Here is a 19,422-nt window from a genome sequence, read left to right as displayed (position 1 = left end):
GAGTCTATTACGATAATGCAGGTGAGAGAGGATTGTGGCTTGGACCCAGATGGTAGCCATGGAGATGATCAGATGTGGTTAGATTCTGGATATTTCTTCATTTTAATCTCACAGAATTTGCTGAAAAGTTTTGATGTGAGGTATGAAAGAAATGGAGGAGTCAGGAATGAATCATGAGGCTGAGGAACCTTATAAAGAATGGGAAGAAAGAAATGGAATGAGTTCAAGTGATAAGGAATTACACTTAACAGTAAAATGTCTTTGAGGTCATATTCCAAGACAGGGTGTCAGGCAATTTTAAGACAGTAAAACGTTTAAGACAGATGCTGTGCAAAACTTGATATGGAAGTGGGATAAAAATTTCCCCACATTTTTCAAACTCTTTCAACCTCCCCACTGCTTTAAGGAGCATAAGGACATTGATGTGCTCCTTGACAGAAACCTCAGAATTACTATGTATACCACAATTCTTGGTTAACCGGATCCTGTACATTTAATCTTTTAATATCTCCTGTAATTCACTGCTCCATGACACTCATATGAGGCTACTTCTTTTCACTGACATAAACTAAACTCCATCCCTGGATTGCTGGCGTTTGCCTTCTGCCCCAACCAGTTTCTCACGGAGTATAATTTTTTTTTTGAGTGATATGAATTCTTCTCCAGAAATTCCTTAAACAATCTAGGGAATAAAATGTTTGAGAAAACCCATCGACCCATAAACAATAGTTAAAATAATTAATAATTGTTGGTCAAATATGTTATTAATATTATCTGGGCAATATGTAATGTGAATTTATGGTTAGACTGTTATACAAGATTTTTAGCCTCCCAGAGTGTTATATAAAAATATATACAGTCATTATGCATGACCTTTATGGAAAATTTGGTTGTAGTTAACTACTACTCATGTAGCTAAGTCATCTTACTTCTACCATGGGATGTAAGGCTCAGCATGCCAAATAGAGTGAAGGGAACAAAGCAGATATGTTGACAAAAAAAGAACAAGTTTTTCTCTTCCAGAGCCATGGATATTTTCATTCATCATTCAGCATGTGTGACATCTCTTAATTTTCAAATCTGTGGATTGTGGAAAGAATAGGAAGGAAAGAAGAACATTATATATTTAAAATTTAATGCGAACAGATTTAAAAAAAAATGGCTCTTCCAGTTTCTGGACTGATTTCCAAACACATGAATCTCCTATATCTAATTACTGACCTCAGAATTTAAAACAACAACAACAACAACAAACAAACAACTTCAGTAATACTTTAAGACTTGTATATTTTCATTGGTTAATCAAAAATTAATACATGGATTTATAAAATTATGAATTTTAGTTCTAAAAGGACCTCTGAAGATCACTTCTTGATTTTATGTGATTAGATTACTCATGTGTTCATTTAATAACAAAAATTTTGAGCATCTGTCATATGCCATTCACTTTGTGAGATACACAGAATAAGTAGTGAAAATGATAGACACAAACACTTCCCTAGGAGGGTTCTAGGATTCGTAGAAGAGGCAATCAATTAGAACCATACCTCATTTCACAAAACTATAGAACATGTAAGGTTCAGATTAACCCCAAGAGGGCCTGAATCATTAAGGAACATTTTTAAGAGGAGAAGACATTTAAACTGAAACCTAAGGAATGTTTAAGAATTGACCAGCTGAAGTTGTGAAACAAACAAAGCCCAGTACATGTTAGAGTCTAGATAGGAGACTCTGCAAAGCAGCTAATTGTGAACCTAAAAGAAGTTCCACAGTGTGTACATTTCAAATTGGCAAAGATAGCAAAGACACTTATCCTCCTTCAGAATCTGGAATGGTATTGTGATACATTGGCTCTGAACTCCTGTCCTCCATTTTTCTAGGTTTATGTTGTTTTTACCTTGATGTTAAAGCCCTAGAATTAATGCTCTTTTAAAATTTCTGTGTGTGCATATTTAGATTTCCCAACATTACCATGTTTTTGCCCTTTTTCCTGATCAAATCTGTTACTTGCTTTATCCATTAATTCTGCCAGTCATTAAATCTATTCACATTTAATCTTGATTCAGTTTGCCATTTTTTTCTGCAAATAACAATTTTGTTCTGTTTTTGCATAATTGGTAATGTCATTATTTCACCCTGACTCTTGAAGCACTGATAGATTATTTCTGTATAAAATATGTCTAGATTAATAACTGTTTACGAGCACTGTGAAGATATTATCCCATTATCTTCTAGGGTGTGTTGTTACTCATGAGAAGTTGGCTATAACTCTATTTGCCTTACACTTTAGGTAAACAGTCTATTTCTTTGGGTGCTTTTAAGATTTTTTTTCTTTAAAAAGTGTAACTGTCATGTGTCCACATAGAGATTTCTTTTTAAATGTATCCTATTCAGGATTGCATGTGATTCTTCAAAATTTGAACACATATTTCAAATTAAAAATATTTTTTCAATTTCAAAAAATATTCAACCATCATGAATTGGAATGGTGTTTTCCCTCCATACTTTCTGTTGTTTGCATCTGTAACCCCTAAATTCCTTCCCACTCTTTTTTTTTTCTATCGCTTTACTTCATTGTGCAGATTTCTGGATAACTTCCTTAGAGATATTTTGTCATTAACAAAATCACTTCCTTTATTTAATGTACTACTTAACCTATCCATTGAGTACACTTATTGCAATAGTGATACTTTCTATTCCTAGAACTCCGTTTTCTTCACATAATTGGCCACTTGTGCATTCAATCCTGTTATCTCAGTGTTCCCCTCTGCTCATTATTTTAAAAATATTTCCAAACTCTCTTAGATTATTATCTCTAGATCTCATATATAAATTCGCTTAAATACTCTGACTTTCTCAACTCAATGATTTTCCATTCTTTCATACTATGTTTTTTATTTGTTTGTTTTTTTAACGGTGATTTCATCTGAAGTGTGTGTTGTTCAGAGTGCAGACTGCGATAGTCTGAAGAATTTTTGAGTGTCTGTGTTGTAAGTACTATTCAGCAGAGCCCTTTTGTGTTTTCCATCTTTAATGGAAAACTAATGGATTTCACTGGTTTTATGTCTATTCTCATGTCAATATCTTGAACAATAGGCATTTTGTTCTATGTCCATAAGTGAGCCAAATTTAATAGTCAAATACCAACTACCAAATAGTCACAGGTGAATCTAGTTCTATTCCAGATCTCAATATATATCTGGCTTCAGGGCCATATTTTAAAATTCCTACTTCATGAAAAAGACATTACTTTGGGTTTTATCTGTACCAAAGAAGCTCAGTCCAGGTTCTCTGCATCACATAGGCTTCAGGTCTCAATTTCTCTCTCCAGGGATCTTGAAACCCCAAATTCTAATGCCTATTTTAACCTTCTTAATTCCATTATCCATTTAGCTTCAGCAATCTTTCAACACTATCTTTGAGTTAACTTTTCATTTTGAGTATTTGATAATCAATCATTTTTGGTTTTGATCTTAGATAGGCACTCTAAATTATCTTAATACATAGCTTTCTAATATAGAATTCTAAGTGTTTAGATCCTGGTGTGAGGTAAACTCTCCCAATGAACACAGTTAGTCAACATAATCTTCCATATCAACATGTCAACATGATCAAGGCTGGAGACAGGAAATCCTGTTTGGAGTGCTTCTCAAATTCTTTACATATATGTGTGTGTGTGTGTGTGTGTGTGTGTGTAGTAGTGCCAAAGAATTAAAAGAAAAATTATCAGGTTATTCATTGGATTTTTGAGTTTAAAAAGAGAAATTTGTCATGATTGTGTTAATATTCCTGCAAATGGGATGAGTGAGATGTCATTAACTAAAATAGGAAACATATGAGGAGGCTTAGGCTGGGAAATTAGATTATAAGTTTCATTCTGGATACATTGATCTTGCTATCCCTTGAGACATCTATTCATAAACAGTTTGATATATGGTCTAATACCTAGGAAGAGTTTTGAACTGGATATTTTAAAAACTGGTAACAATCTGCATCTCATTTATAATTCAAACAAATTGAATGGGTTGAACACTGAACACTCAGCAGTGTATATAAATTGCAAAAAGAACAGATTTAAGATAGAAACCTGCATTATATTGACATTTAAAAGATGGCAAAGAACTGGAAAGGAAAACTTAAAAAAAGAGCATCCCTACCAGTAGGAAGAAATGCAGGAAAAGATTATGGACTAGAAGCCAAAGGAATAAAATTTTCATAATGGAAGTAGTAGTCAAGAAGTAGTATCAAATACCTGTAGCTAAGCAAAAGAAGAAGCAAAAGTCCCCTCCAAATACAGATACATTGGTGAGCTTGATTAGAAAAGTTTCAGTCAATTCCTAAGTGGTGAACTGCAAATTGCAATGGAAGTGGAAAGCTTAGGTGATATGCAAATGGGAATTATTACCATGGATAAATTTTTAATTTGTTAAAGAATTAAGAAATTAAGAGGACTTAATAAATGTTGATGGATTGTAAGACTGGATGTCATAAAAGTTAATTCTCCCCAAACTGACCTATATATTTAATGAAATCAGAATAATTTCTTACTCAGTTTTGTATTCTGTGTAGAAATTAAGAAACCCAAGGTACAATTTCTGGGCAGATGCAAAGGAGCCAGAAGAGTCACGATGAACTTGAAGAGGCTGGATAACTTATACTATTAGTCACCTAAACTTAATAAAACTGTAAGAAGGAAGACAGTGTGTATTGGCACAGGATTGTGTTATCAAACCATGGAGAAAAACAGAATTGCAAAACATATTCAGATTTGTATTTGTAACAAAGGTGACAAAGTGGTGTAGAAAGGAAGGGATGAACTTTTCAATAAATGGTGTTGAGTCAATTGAATATCCATATGGGGGGGAAAATTGCCCTTACTTCATACCATTCACAGAAAATCAATTCCAGATGTATTATAGATCTAAGTAGGAAATATAAAACAATAAAGCTTTTAGTAAATACCTAGGAGAATATCTTCATGACTTGGGATACACAGAATTTCTTAACTAGTACTCAAAATACACTAATTATAATGAGAGAAACTGATCAATTGGACTATCATGGGACCCAATCCTGTATCAATTTTGCTAAAATAAGTGCCCCTTAATATAAAGAAATATGTAAAATCCCATGTGTGGCTCAACTGCTTCAAATCGCCTTGAATAGTAGTGCTGGTTGTGGACATGCAAGGAGAAAAGGCAAATCTCTGCTCAAAATCCATGTCTATTTCTATGGCAATAAACTGCTGACTCTTCCAAGGTGGAAGGATCCAAATGGCCAATCTACAACCAACTAGCCAGTTTGTCCCCTTAAGGAATAGTAACACATTTATAACTCATTGCTAGTCTCTGTTCCTGGAAGGTTGGACATTTGGCAACGGCGGTAAATAAGTCAGCCTTGGAAAGTGAAAGTCCGTGTCATGGAACCTATGCATAGCTTCCATCTCCGCCATCATGGCTACTTTCATTGTGTACCCCTTGTTCCAACATTGGAGTAGTTGATGGCAAAGACTGGCTGGTCAACTGGCATTTTTTTGGTCTACATCATTATTTAGTGCTTGCTGCATGGTTTGTGCATCGTGGTAGACATACGTATGCTCTATAGATTCTTCATTCTTTTTTTTTTAATTTTAAAGATTTTATTTATTTATAAATAAGAGAGAGAGAGAAAAGAGAAAGGGAACAAGCGAGAGCAGTAGAACAGGGGGAGGGAGAAGCAGACTCCCTGCTGAGTAGGGAGCCTAATGTGGGGTCAGATCCCAGGACACTGCTGCTCCCTGGTGCCCCTCTTCATTTTTTGTTCCCATTTTCCTATGTCTATTTATGTGTTTTTATTCCACACTTCCTATTTCTCCACTTTTAATTTTTTAATTTTATTTTTTTCCAAGTTTCTGACTAGCCCTCTATCTCATTTAATACTGCCCATGAGTCTATATATTTTCTAATCTTGGGACACTTCTTCTTCCACACAAGTTGGATGGCAGGGGCACAGTCTGAAGATCTTTCCATGGCAGGTTTAGTCTTCTATAATCTCTTTCATGGCTACTTCAGAATGAGGTTGTACTACAATCACTATCAGTTTTCAAGCCAACCACCTGTCAACTAAAACGTGTTCATTTTTTTTTTCTCCTCATTTAGCTAGTTGCAAGACACTCCACACATGCCTACATTGTAAGTAGAGGGAGGGGCACTGATGCAGACTTGGTATGTGCCATGGGATTCTTGGTTATCTGCTCATGCTGCTTGCTTGGGCCCTCTATTCTTATTTGGGATTGATCCCAGGTAAACAACTTCCATTTTACAATGACATATATATATAAGGCCCTCAACTATATGAAATGATGATTCTGATAGGATTCACTTCATGATCATCATTACGTGAGGCAGGGAGCAGAGGGCAGGAGCAAACTTGTCCTTAATTAGGAACCATTGTTCTAGAGCACCAGTGATAATCAGCAATAGCTATTTGGTCTGTTTTTCTTATTGTTAGGCTTTTCCTTCAATACCTGATTCATTTTTCTTTCACCGGTGACATTCTCCCAGGTCACTACTGGCGAACGTTTCAATAATTGGACCATGACTTTATATCTGGGGTTGTCTGTGCTCCGCCTGTCATCAGTAAGGGAGTCTTCATTGTCAATTGAACATTAGTGATCTTGTGCTAAAACACTATCTTACCTCCTGTTTTCTTGGTTTCAGCTGTCACTGGTTAGGAAACAGACATGGACAAGATGTTTATTAGGAATGAACATCTGTTAAGGGGAAAGGAATGAAGCATGATTGGGGAGAACTAAACTGTGATGTAGGTCTGACATAATGTCAGTAATCTCTGGGGGGTGGAGATACGGAGGGAATATTGCCCATCAGACTGTCCATTATGGGAACCAAATGACCAGGTTTTAGATCCTGACTCTCAGCAGATGCAGGCTCCCCTGGAGAAAGATATGAGCTCAGTAAAAAGTGGCCCTCTGCAACTTACACAGACCCTGAAAATGTGGAGAACTGAAGGATGTCTGCTGACCATATTTCCAGCAGCCAGGCAGCAAGCCCTTCCTTGAGAGATCTAGGTGGCGCACCTCCACATTAACTATATATATACATATGTATATGTATATATGTGTGTATTTTTTTACACAATGAAAAGAGTATAAATTAAACAATTGTTATATGAAAACACACGAATCTTATAAGTGTAATATTAAGTGAAGGAGGCCAGACCTTCCTGCAAAAAGGAAGACTGTCTATAGAATGATCCTAAATATCTGCATTTCAAAAGGAGGCAAAACCCACAGATACTGTTGGAGGTCAATATAGTATTTGTCTTCAAATGGTGAAAGCCTAGGGCTTATATAAGATCTTTTGCCCCACTGTTTATGTTCTATTTCTTTATGTGGGTACAGGTTACACAGCTAAATTCCCTTAATGATTGCACATTTTTCTCAGCATATTTAACACTTAAATTTTTTTAAGGAAGTATTAAAATATGGCTATTAAATGGATGATAAAAATAGGATAGTAATTATGAGTTACTTTACTTAAAAGTTGTATTAGTCTACACTTCAGTGTTACAAAATTTCATGAGAATCACAGTATATTATTTAAGATTCAGTCATAAATTACAATAACCACAAATAATAGCTTTAAATAAACGAAAACTTGATTTCTATCTCATACAAAAACTTAGAGGCAAAAAGTTCAGAGGTGCTGTGTTAGTTCTGCTCCCCAAAGTCCTCAGGGATACAGCTCATTCCAGGTAATTATCTCCCATTCCTACGGTAGGGACTTGTCCTTGGGCACATGAAAATGGCTAAAACTGTAATAATAACACCCTATTTTAATAGTAATAACACCCTATTTTAATAAAAAGTAATAAGAAATAAAGAGAAAGGAAAGAAGGTATGAGGCAAATGTTATTTAAATAAATGTCCAAGAAACTGCCACAAGACTACAGCCATACCTTGGAGATAGTGTGGTTTCAGTTCCAGACAACTGCAATAAGGCAAGTATCACAATAAAGGGAGCCAAATGAGTTTTTCGGTTCCCCAATGAATATAAAAGTTATATTTACACTATACTGTAGTGTTTAAGCGTGCAAAAGCCTTAAGTCTAAAACAACATACATAACCTAATTAAAAATGCTTTACTGCTAAAAATGCTAAGCACTATCTGAGCTTCCAGCAAGTCAAACATAGTCTTTTGGCTGGTGGAGTTTGTTGCCTCTTTGTGGAATGCTGCTAACTGATCGGGGTGGTAGTTGCTGAAGGCTGGGGTGGCTGTGGCAATTTCTTAAAATAAGACAATTATGATGTTTGCCACATGGATTGACTCTTCCTTTCACAAAAGAGTTCTTTGTAGCATACAAAGCTGTTTTACGGCATTCTCCCCACAGAACTTCTTTCAAAAGTCAATCTTCTCAAACCCCACTGCTGCTTTAGCAACTAAATTTATATAATATTCTAAATCCTTTGCTGTCATTTTGACAATCTTCACAGCATCTTCACCAGGAGTAGATTCCACTTCAAGAAGCCATTTTCTTTGCTCACGCATAAAAGCAACTTGAGATTTTTTTCATGAGACTGCAACAATTCAATCTCATATACAGGCTCCACTTCTAATTCTGCTTCTCTTGGGGCTCTTGGGTGGCTCAGTTGGTTTAAGCATCCAACTCTTGGTTTCTGCTGAGATCATGATCTCAGGCCTTGGGATGGAGCCCACTTTCACACTCCCCACTCAGCGGGAACTTTGTTTGAGATTTTCTCTCTACCTATCCCCCTGTTTCTCCCTCACATACACACTCTCACTCTAATTCTACTTCTCTTGCTGTTTCCACCACATCTGCATTTTCTTCCTCCATTGAACTCTTAAACCCTCAGAAGTCATCCATGAGGACTGGAATCAATTTTTTTTCCAAATTTTTGTTCATGTTGATATTTTGAACTCCTCTAATGAATCACAAGTGTTTTTAATGGCCCCTAGAATAGTGAATCCTTTCCTGAAGGCTCTTAATTTACTTTGTCCAAATCCATCAGAGGAATCACTGTCTATGGCAGCTACAGCTTTACAAAATTTTCTTAAATAGTAAGACTTAAAAGTTGAAATTAGTCCTTGATTCATGGAATGCATAATTGATATTGCATTAGCAGGCATGAAAACAATATTAATCTCACTGCACATCTGCATCAGAGCTCTTGGTGACCAGATGTATTGTCAATGAGTGGTAATATTTTGGAAGCAATCTTTCTTTTCTGAGCAGTAGTTCTCAGTGGTGGGCTTAAAATATTTAGTAAACCATGCTGTGTAGGCTGACTGATGTCTTCCAGGCTTTTGTGTTCATTTATTGAGCCAAAAAGAGTAGATTTTGTATAATTCTTAAGGGCCCTTTGATTTTCAGAATGGTAAGCAAGCACTGGTTTTAATTTAAAGTCTCCATCTGCATTAGTCCTTAATAAGAGAGTCAGTCTAGCCTTTGAGGCTTTGAAGCCAGACATTGACTTCTCCTCTCTAGCTAGGAAAGTCCTAGATGACATCTTCTTCCACTAGAAGACTGTTTTGTCTATATTGAAAATCTGTTGTTTAGCACAACCACCTTTATGAATTACCTTAGCTAGATCTTCTGAATACAAGAGTAGCACTTTTGACTTCCTTCAAGAACTTGCTTTTGCATTCACAACTTGGCCAACTTTTTGGTGCAAGAGGTCTCTAGCTTTCTGTTTCTCTCAACTTTAGGCATGCCTCCTTCACTAAGCTTAACCATTTCTAGCTTTTGATTTAAAGTGAGAGATGTATGATTCTTTTACTTGAACACTTAGAGCCCATCATAGGATTACTAACTAATTTTAATATTGTTGTGTCTTGGACAATAGGGAGATCTGAGGAAAGAAGGAGGGATGGGGGAATGGCTGGTGGATGTAGCTGTCCAGACACACACATTTATCAATTACATTTGCTGTTGTGTATTGGTGTGCTTCATGGTGCCTCAAAACAATGACAACAGTAATATCAAAGATCACTAATCACAGATTACCCTAACAGATATAATAATAATGAAAAAAAGTTTGAAATACTATAAGAATTACCAAAATGAGCCACAAAGACACAAAGTGAGCAAATGCTATTGGAAGAATGATGCCAATAGACTTGGTCAATGCAGGGTTTCCATAAACCTTCAATTTGTTAAAAAAAAAAAAAAAAAATAACTGCAAAGCTCAATAAATCAAGGTATTCCTGTGTTTCTATTCATGCCTTTGACCCCAAATTAGTCGTATGTCAATCACTTGGAACAAAGACGTTCGGGAAATAAAAGACTCACTTTGAACAGTTGTGTCTCCCTCTAAAAACACTGAGATTCTTTGCCTCAGGAAAAAGGAGAAAACAGCTGTTTTGTTCAGCCATCAATCTCTATGGCACAGGGGAAACAGTAACAGTTTTTAGGTTCCTGGTTTAAAAATAACAATAGTGAGTTTTAAAATGTCACATTCACCACAAGGAACTTTAAGAAAGAGTTAGCACGAATTATTCTTCCATCATTTGGGAAAAAATGATCACCTGAATGAAAGTGAGGTAATACAACATAACTAAGACAAAGAACTGTGTCACTAATAGACTGTTATTAATTTTTAAAAACATAGTCTGTCACCAGCTGATTACAAACACTTTTGAGGAGAGCCAAAGTTTCAGGAAACACAAAGTAATAGGTGGAGGAAAGTAGATGTTCTCACAGATATTAGATTTCATTAGTTTAATCATATTGGAGAGTACTCAGGAAAGTATACTTCCTTTATAATTTGTTAAGGTGAAAAAGTCATGTTCACTGAAAATTGCTCCTGATTTAACTCATCCCGAGATAAACATTCTGAAAAGCGGGGAAATATTTTACATTTCTCCATTAAATTATAGCCATATGCATTGCACACACATAAGAAATGTAAATATGCTATAATGAAGTATATTTTGAAATATGTAAGAAATCATTTTTTCCATTTCTATAAAATTATGTTTAAGTATCCTCTTCAATCATCTGTCCTTCTCTGCCTAGAATTTTATCTCCGTTTCTTTAGAAGTATATTTCTTGAAAATGTTGATTTTCACCACTAGATCCCTATCCTTACCTATCATTCGTTATTTCTAATTTTATGATCTGGTATTTTATGTACCAGTGCAGTGCATCAGCTCTCATAAATTCAGCATTAATAACCAAATAAATCTGGAATTTTTTCAGCCTTTATTTTACAGATTAACTGTATAGTGTTTGATACTATTGACCACTCTTTCTGCTCATGTATTCTTAAAATCCTGATCTTCCCTCTAATAACTTCTTACACAATCTTCTTCATTTCACTTGCTGGTGACTGCAAAATTTTGGCTGCTCAAACTTAAATCTTTGGGGGTCATCCTAGACTGTCAGTTTCTCTTACACCCTACTTCTAAAGCCATGAAGAAACTCCCCTGGTTCCACCTTACATTTCATTCTCTCCACGGGAACTACCCTCGGCCATGCACAACACCTCTCACCTGATTCATTGCAAAGGCCTCCAACTGGTCTCCCTTCTTCTTTCCTTTATTCTGATACATAACTTAGCACTATACGTGATTCTTCCAAAACAGAGATGAGGCCACATCTCTCCTCAAAAATCAGAAATGGCTCCCAACTTCACTGTGAATATAAGGGAAAGTTATCCAATGGTGTACAAAGTCCTGTGACACCTGCCCCTATTCCTGTTGCCTCTCTGACCTTATCTCCGAACACCTTTGTATCTATTTTAGCGGCCAACAAGTCTACTTGCTACTAATAAAACATTGTTTTAGATGAGTGCTTTAGAAAACCCATTTCAATTGCCAGAAAGAAAAAGTAGTGACCACCCAAAGCACAGAAAAATACTAGCATGTAAGTGGTCTCCAGAGCAATCATAACACATCCCTAATACTGCCAGTACTCTTTCTCTCAGCATGCTTTCTTTCTCCACACTGGCTTCATTTTTTTTTAAGCTGCCATTCTCCACAGGTGGGAAATACCACCTCCTGGCAGATCCTAGATTCAGACCTTCTCAAGGTGAGCCATAATGTGAAAAATTCAAGAAACATTAGTGTAACAGACTTCATGTTTGTAGCCCCACAAAACTCGTATGTTAAAACTTCATTCCCCAGTGTGATGGTATTTGCATATGGGGCCTTTGGGTAATTAGGTAATTAGGTCATGAGTGTGGAGACCACAGGATAGGATTAGTGACCTTATAGGAAGAAACAGGAGAGAGTTTGCTTCTCTCTCTGTGTGTCCACCATGTGAGGCTACAAGAAGACGGCTATCCACCCACAAACTGGAAAGAGAATTCTCACCAAGAACCAAATATGCTGGTATCTTAACTTTGGACTTCAGAGTTTCCAGAACTGGAAGAAATAAGTTTGTTGTTTAATTCACTCAGTCTATTGTAATTTGCTAGAGCAGCCCCAGCAGACTAAACAACTAGCTTAGCTTGAAGTAGAGGAAGAGACTGAACTCAGGAAACAGATTGTTTTATTCAAATCTCATCTCTGATACTAATTAACCATGTGACTTTTAGAAAGTTACTTAATTTTTCTGGACCTTATTATTCCCAGTAAATTATGCATAACAATAGTGTCTATCCAATACAAATGTCATGAGATCAATGAATATATGTAAGGTGTTTAGAAATGCTACCAATCCCCTGTGCTCAGAATAAAGATTTTTCACCTCTATACAATTGTGTGTTTGAAGTGAGAGTGGGGTATTTCTCCAAAATTAGGAATAATAGTTAGAGAAAAAAACCCTGACAACAATGAGAAAAATGATGAACATGATACATTCATAATATATCACCACTAATACCATTAGTCTAGCACAAATTATATATTGTGATTTTTTTGAGTTTTTTAAAAATCAACAGAAGAAAGAACTGTTTATTTGTTATATTGATAGTAATAACATTTGTTGCAAAATCTTGACTTGAATAGCATCTTTCTATGGGAACCATCTGAAAACACTGAAGGCTAAACAAATGTCTGTGCAATGGAAAACATTACTCAAGTGAGCACATTAGCGGATGTCAGAAGTGTCTTGGAAAGCCGAAATCCAAGGAGCTGGATCACTTAACAAATGACTGCTCAAATACTTAAATTATGCCGGCATAGCACAAAAGAAAGGAATTGGTGATTATTGCACTGTGAGAATGTATAGTTAGCTGATTGGAATGAATCAGGAGCTCCTGTTTTGCCAGCAGTGCAAGTTCATTGCACCATGCCAAAAAAGGGGCAATAGGAAGAATAATGTTTGGGCTCATGAGGTTCTGCCATTTACTAATAATAAATCAATCTATTTTTAGAATTCAAATGTTTATTGCTTTTATGTAGTGTCTACTATGTAATCGTGTGTTTAAATGTAAAATTGGTTTGAATTTGTTTCTCTTTGTGATTCCAAGATAAAAGACTTACCACCAAGGAACTCTACATGGTTAGAATCTGAAGTAGCCGGATACCTGCAAGAGATTTAATTCAAATACAGCGCATGGAATTGTGGTTTCAGAGAATCCAACAACATACCAAGGCATGGGAGTTGATATTATGTTTGAAAAGAGCATAAAGATTTCAGATTGTTCTGAAATTCATAAGAATCCCAGCTTCTAGGTCTTTGAAAAATAAGTTTCTGTTGTCTATAAGCCCCCCCCAAAAAAAATTAAATACAGAAAATAAACACAAGAAAAGTGAGTTGATTGAAAATATGCACTAGAATAAGCTGATTTCAAGCATAACAAAAAAGAATTCTGAGTGTTTGCAGCAATATTATTCTATATGTGTGCATGTGTGTGTGTACTGTACATGTATGAATGTGCTTTAACACCTACCTACATGAATACATATTAAAAATCTCAGAGATGCTGATGGCTTCCACTGAATGAGCCATAAATGTCAGGTGTCAATCCCTGTGACTCACTGTACAGATTTTCAAGATGGCTACAATAACATATCCACTCTGTGGATATGTTATTGTAAGTATGAAAGTTAAAAACAATAATAATAATTTTGCATTTATTATTTTGTTGGGTATTTTCAATGTGTCTAATTCAAAGAACACATATTAATTAGATTATTATAATACTTTTATTTCTGTAGTAATTTGACTCATTATTTCCTTGAGTGTAAGTTCCACAAGAATGAAGGGTCAATGCTGATTTTGTTCCATTTTACCCTCAATCCTAGAATACAGCCTCGGATTCAATAAATATCTGGTAATTAAAAAACCCTCCATGACATAGTCAATTAATTTATGATTCTTTTTTTTAAAGATTTTATTTACTTATTTGAGAGACAGAGATCACAGGTAGGCAGGGAGGCAGACAGAGAGAAAGAGAGGAGGAAGCAGACTCCCCTCTGAACAGAGAGCCCGATGTGGGGTTCTATCCCAGGACCCCAGGATCATGACTTGAGCTGAAGGCAGAGGCTTTAACCCACTGAGCCACCCAAGGCACCCCAGTGTGTGTGTTTATATAATTAAAATACATATAAAAATTTAACAATTTTATCATTCTAAAGTATACAGTTCCATGGTATTTAATATATTCATTATGGTGGGGAAGTATCACTACTAGCTAGTTCCAGAATATTTTCATCACATTATAAGGAAAGTCCATTCCCATTAAGCAGTTACTCTCAATCCCTTCCTCTTCCAAGCCCTGATATTAATCTGCTTTTTATTTCTATGAATTTATCTATTATGGCTTTTTTCAATCAGCACACTTTCAATTTTGATCCAATTTGTAGCATTTATTTGTATTTCATTTATTTTAATGACTGAAATAATTTCACATTGCATGGGTGTACCACATTTTATTTACCCATTTAGCAGTTGATGACATGTGGGTTATTTCTACCATTCAGTTATTATGAATCATCCTGTGACAGCCATTCATGTACCTGTTTTTGTTTGCACACCAGCTTTTAATTCTTTGGGATATATACCTAAGAAGAGAATTCCTTAGTCATGTGGTATTGATGCTTAAAGCACTGGAAGTTCTAGTGATCTGCTGTACAACAGAGTACCTGTACTTAAGAGTAATATATTGTGCACTTTAAAATACATGAAGAAGACAGAGCTCATGCTAAGTGATTTTTTTTTTCAACAAACAAATAAATCCAAAAACACATACAAAAAAGAACATAAGGAAAGGTGATAGATATATAAATATCTTTATTGAGGCAATGGTATTAAGGATTATGCATATACCCAAAGTCATCAAGATATATACATTAAATGTATACAATTTTGAGTATCAACTATACCTCAATAAAGTTTTTTAAAAACACTAGTGAGGATGCAGTGTTGCAGAAATGCAAGTTTTCACAGATATGAGAAAAAGTATACTTACAAATGGAGATAATAGAAGAAAAACAACATGATTTTAAGAAAAGAATATTAGACATTTTTCCAAAAAAGACTTACAGATGACCAGTATGTATATAAAAAGATGCTCAACATCACTAACCATCAGGGAAATGCAAATTAAAACTGGGGGATAGCATCTCACATTTGTTAGGATGGCTATTATCAAAAAGACCAGAGATAACAAGTGTCAGTGAGGGTGTGGAGAAAAGGGAATTCTTATACACTGTGTTAGGAATATAAATTGGTACACCATTTTGGAAAATGGGGTTTCCTCAAAAAATTAAAAATACAACTACCACATGATCTATCAATCCCACTTCTGGTATATATCAAAAGATATGAAATTAATATCTTAAAGAGATATATGTACTTCTATGTTCATTGCAGCCAATATTTTTCAAAATAGCCAAGACATGGAAACAACCTATGTGTCCATCAACAGATGAATGGACAAAGAAAATATGTCATATACATATATAATGGAAAAATATTCAGCCATACGAAAAAAAAGTAAATCTTGTTATTCACAACAACATGGATGAACTTCAAGGACATTACACTAAATAAACCAAACACAGAAAGCAAAATATTGTATAATCTCACATGTGGAATCTAAAGTCAAACTCACATAAGCAGAGGGTAGATGGTGGTTGCTAGGGGTTGGGAGGTGGGGAAAACAGGGAGATGTTAGTCAAAATGTACAAACTTTCAGTTATAATATGAGTAAGATCTGAAGATCTAATGAACAGCATGGTGACTTAGTTAATAATACTGCTTACTTGAAATTTGCTAAGAGAGTAGATCTTAAATGTTCTTAACCACACACAAAAAATGTCAACTATGTGAGGTGATGGATGTGTTAATTAGCTTGATTATGGTAATCATTTTATAATGTATACTGATATCAAATCATCATGTTATATACCTTAAATACATACAATTTTATTTGATAATTATACCTCAATAAAATTGGAAAAATAAATGCCTTAATTAAAAATATTAAAAGTGAGGGGCCCCTGGGTGGCTCAGTGGGTTAAAGCCTCTGCTTTCAGCTCAGGTCATGATCCCAGGGTCCTGGGATCGAGCCCCGCATTGGGCTCTCTGCTCAGCAAGGAGCCTGCTTTCCTTCCTCTCTCTCTGCCTGCCTCTCTGCCTACCTGTGATCTCTGTCAAATAAATTAAAAAAAAAAAAATTTAAAAAAAAAAATAAAAAAAAATATTAAAAGTGAGAATAACTATAGTAAGAGGTTAGGAAACAATTTTATAAAGAAGTAGACTTGAGCTAAAATACGTGAAGTGAGGCAGTTGAAAGAAGAACTTTCTGGGCAGAGTGTACAACTCGTGCAAAAACCTGTGCAGGAATCTGAGGAAGTGAAAGGAGACCAGTACATCTCAACTTCAGAGAAAAAGTTGGAGGTTGGTACGAGAAGAAGATGGAGAGATATGCAGAGTCCAGGCATGTCATGGAGAATATGCTTGAAACACAGGCTTATTTAAGATATTTATTCTTTATCCAAAGAGCAATGACAGTTTCTGGAAGGTTTTAATTGTGCGATAGAGAATAAAATCAATTTTGAGATTTTTAAAGACTGTTATGGTGATAACCTATAAGACAGAATATGAGGAGATGAAAATGGATGCAGTGAAATTAGTTAAGAATTTATTCCTTACAAATAATTAATTGTGTCTGTCCATACTTGGACCATCAGAACAGTGATGTGGGAAAATAAAATATGTACTACTTAGTGATGATTTGTATATGGGGACTAAAGGAAAAATAAGGGAAAAATCCAAGTGAAGATATGGAATTAAGAGTTAAATCTATAGAGTTCGGAACAGAGGTCTGAACTGTATATAAAAAGTTGGAAGTCCTTGAAATATAGGTGGTGACTGAAACCAAAGGTTTGATTAAGTTTGGAGAATATGGACCAAGGAAAGCCTTAGCAAACTTTTGTTTTTAATATTTAATTACCAGTTAGAGAAAAATGAACTACCAAGAACTACCAGACAAGTAGGAATAAAGCACAGCACAATGGGATACTAAAAATCACTGAGAATTAAGTTAGGCCAATTTTGAAATCAGTCCTTTGAATTTAGCAACATAGAGAGGCTTGCTAACCTTAGGGAGAACTAATTCAGGAGTAGTAGTAGAAGAAGAAATCTTCCTCAGATTGAAAAGCAAGTGAAATAGGAAAAAAAAAAATTAGAAGAGTTTTTTTTGTTTTGTTTTTTGTTTTTTTAAGTTTGGCTGTTATGGGGGAAATGAGATTTAATGTTTCAGCAACAAAAGAATGTATTGGAGAAAAGGAAAATTGAGAGGGCACTGATATTTGGCAGGGATCTGGAGGAAATATGTCTAAAGCACATTAGAAAGATTATCTTTACATAGGAGAAAAAAGTACTGTATGTATAAAGTGAAACATCTAATGGTGGATAAGATTTGGGTAGCTTTATAGTTTTGTAGTGATGAGTAGAAAATGATAGCTTCAATTTTTTTTCTGGAAAGTAGAATGAAAGATTATTTGGAAGGTATTGGGAGAGGTAATGATTTGCAAAGAGGGAAAGGTTCCAATGTATATCTCAGTCTCTAGGAAATTTCTGCAAGTAGGTGAGGAAGCTTGACTCTGGAATCTGACTCAATAGAATCCCACTGATATGAAATTTTCCCATTTGGACACTGCTTGCATAGACGTCATAATTAAAACCAATTTGTTAGTTATAGCTCTCCATCTGGCATTGTTTTCTGATGGTTGCAAGCCCCAGGTAAATTCTTATTTCAGAGATAATAATTATCTAAAATACAGAGAGTATTAAAAGAGAGTGGAGGGCATGTGGACAATGCACTGGCTGAGGAGCCACCATGGGCACCTTGCTGCATGAGCACCAGCCTATAGCCAGCATTGAAGCTATAAGAAGCTTGACCAGGACCCTGGGGACAGTAGCCCCTCCAGTGAATGGTGGCCTCAAACATTGGGGTTGTGGTCACCTCGCTCTTCATGACACCCTGGGTGTGGTGAAGGTATGCTTGCAGTCTCGGTGCCCCTAGGTGGCCAATAAGTCAATGCCCTCTTGCAGACCCTGGAGCCTCTGCTAGGCCAAGAGGAAGTACCACTTCTACTGCAGTGGTGCCCTGGAGCCCCAGTTCCTGTGCCCAAACAGTGCCTGCTGTGCCACCTGGTTTCAGGACATGCTCCCTTCTCTGGCACCATGGCTGCCGTGGTGAAGATGATGAGACATGAAGTCACCAGGACCCTGTGGAGCAGCCTCCCAGCCACCTGGTTGTGACTCTGCCAACCTCTGCCTCGTACTTCCCTGCCTACAACCAACCCAACCCAAGGCCTTCCTTTTTGGTTGACGCGACTTTTGACCTCTTTGCACACAGGGTGGTGGGAGCACTGGCTAGAATGGGCACTGGCTAGCATGGGCACCGTGACAGTGACGAGCTCCCTGGAGGTAGTGTGGACAAAGCTGCTAGCTCTGCACATGTTACACCATGGCTGATGCTCCTGTCTGGGTGGCCGTGACCCAGGGCACCTGGTGATCAGTGTGGCTGGGCTGGGACCCCACTGCCCTTCAGGATGCACCCTTTTCTGCTCTGTACTGGTTCAACTATGAGCTGGTGAAGAGCTGACTGAGTGGGCTCAGGCCAAAGGACCAAGCACCCGTGGGCATCAGCTTTGTGGCTGGTGGCATCTCAGGGATGGCGGCAGTTGGAAGCTGTGCAGACTCTACCACCCTTCCCCAGGGTGGAGACTCAAGGCCAGGTCACACTGAGAGCTCTGGAGGCTGTGAGAGTGACACCCCTCCCTTACCCACTCCACCTGACTGCCGCCGCTACAGAGGATCCAGCTGAGGGATGTCTGGGGAACTCACCAGGCCTCCTTCTCAGGACAAGGATCTTCAGGGGCACCCCTGCCTCTTGCGTCATCATGGATCAGCTCTTATGAGTTGAGTTCGGCAAAAGCTTCTTCCAGAGGCTCAATGGGGAAAAGCCTCTGGGTTCTTGAAAGGAGCCAGGGGGCAAGGACC

The 19,422-nt window shown here is 36.6% G+C and overlaps 1 pseudogene; it reads left to right on the top strand.

The window, feature by feature from the left end:
• Positions 1 to 15: 15 nt before the first annotated feature.
• LOC111146480 lies at positions 16 to 19,340 on the top strand (annotated as a pseudogene).
• The last annotated feature ends 82 nt before the right edge of the window (positions 19,341 to 19,422 follow it).

The sequence above is a fragment of the Enhydra lutris genome, unplaced genomic scaffold (assembly GCF_002288905.1).
Source record: "Enhydra lutris kenyoni isolate GAN:26980312 unplaced genomic scaffold, ASM228890v2 scaffoldscaffold14, whole genome shotgun sequence".
In the NCBI taxonomy this organism is placed as follows: domain Eukaryota; kingdom Metazoa; phylum Chordata; class Mammalia; order Carnivora; family Mustelidae; genus Enhydra; species Enhydra lutris.
Note: the sequence above shows the minus strand (reverse complement) of the source record. Positions and strands in the feature narration are given on the sequence as shown.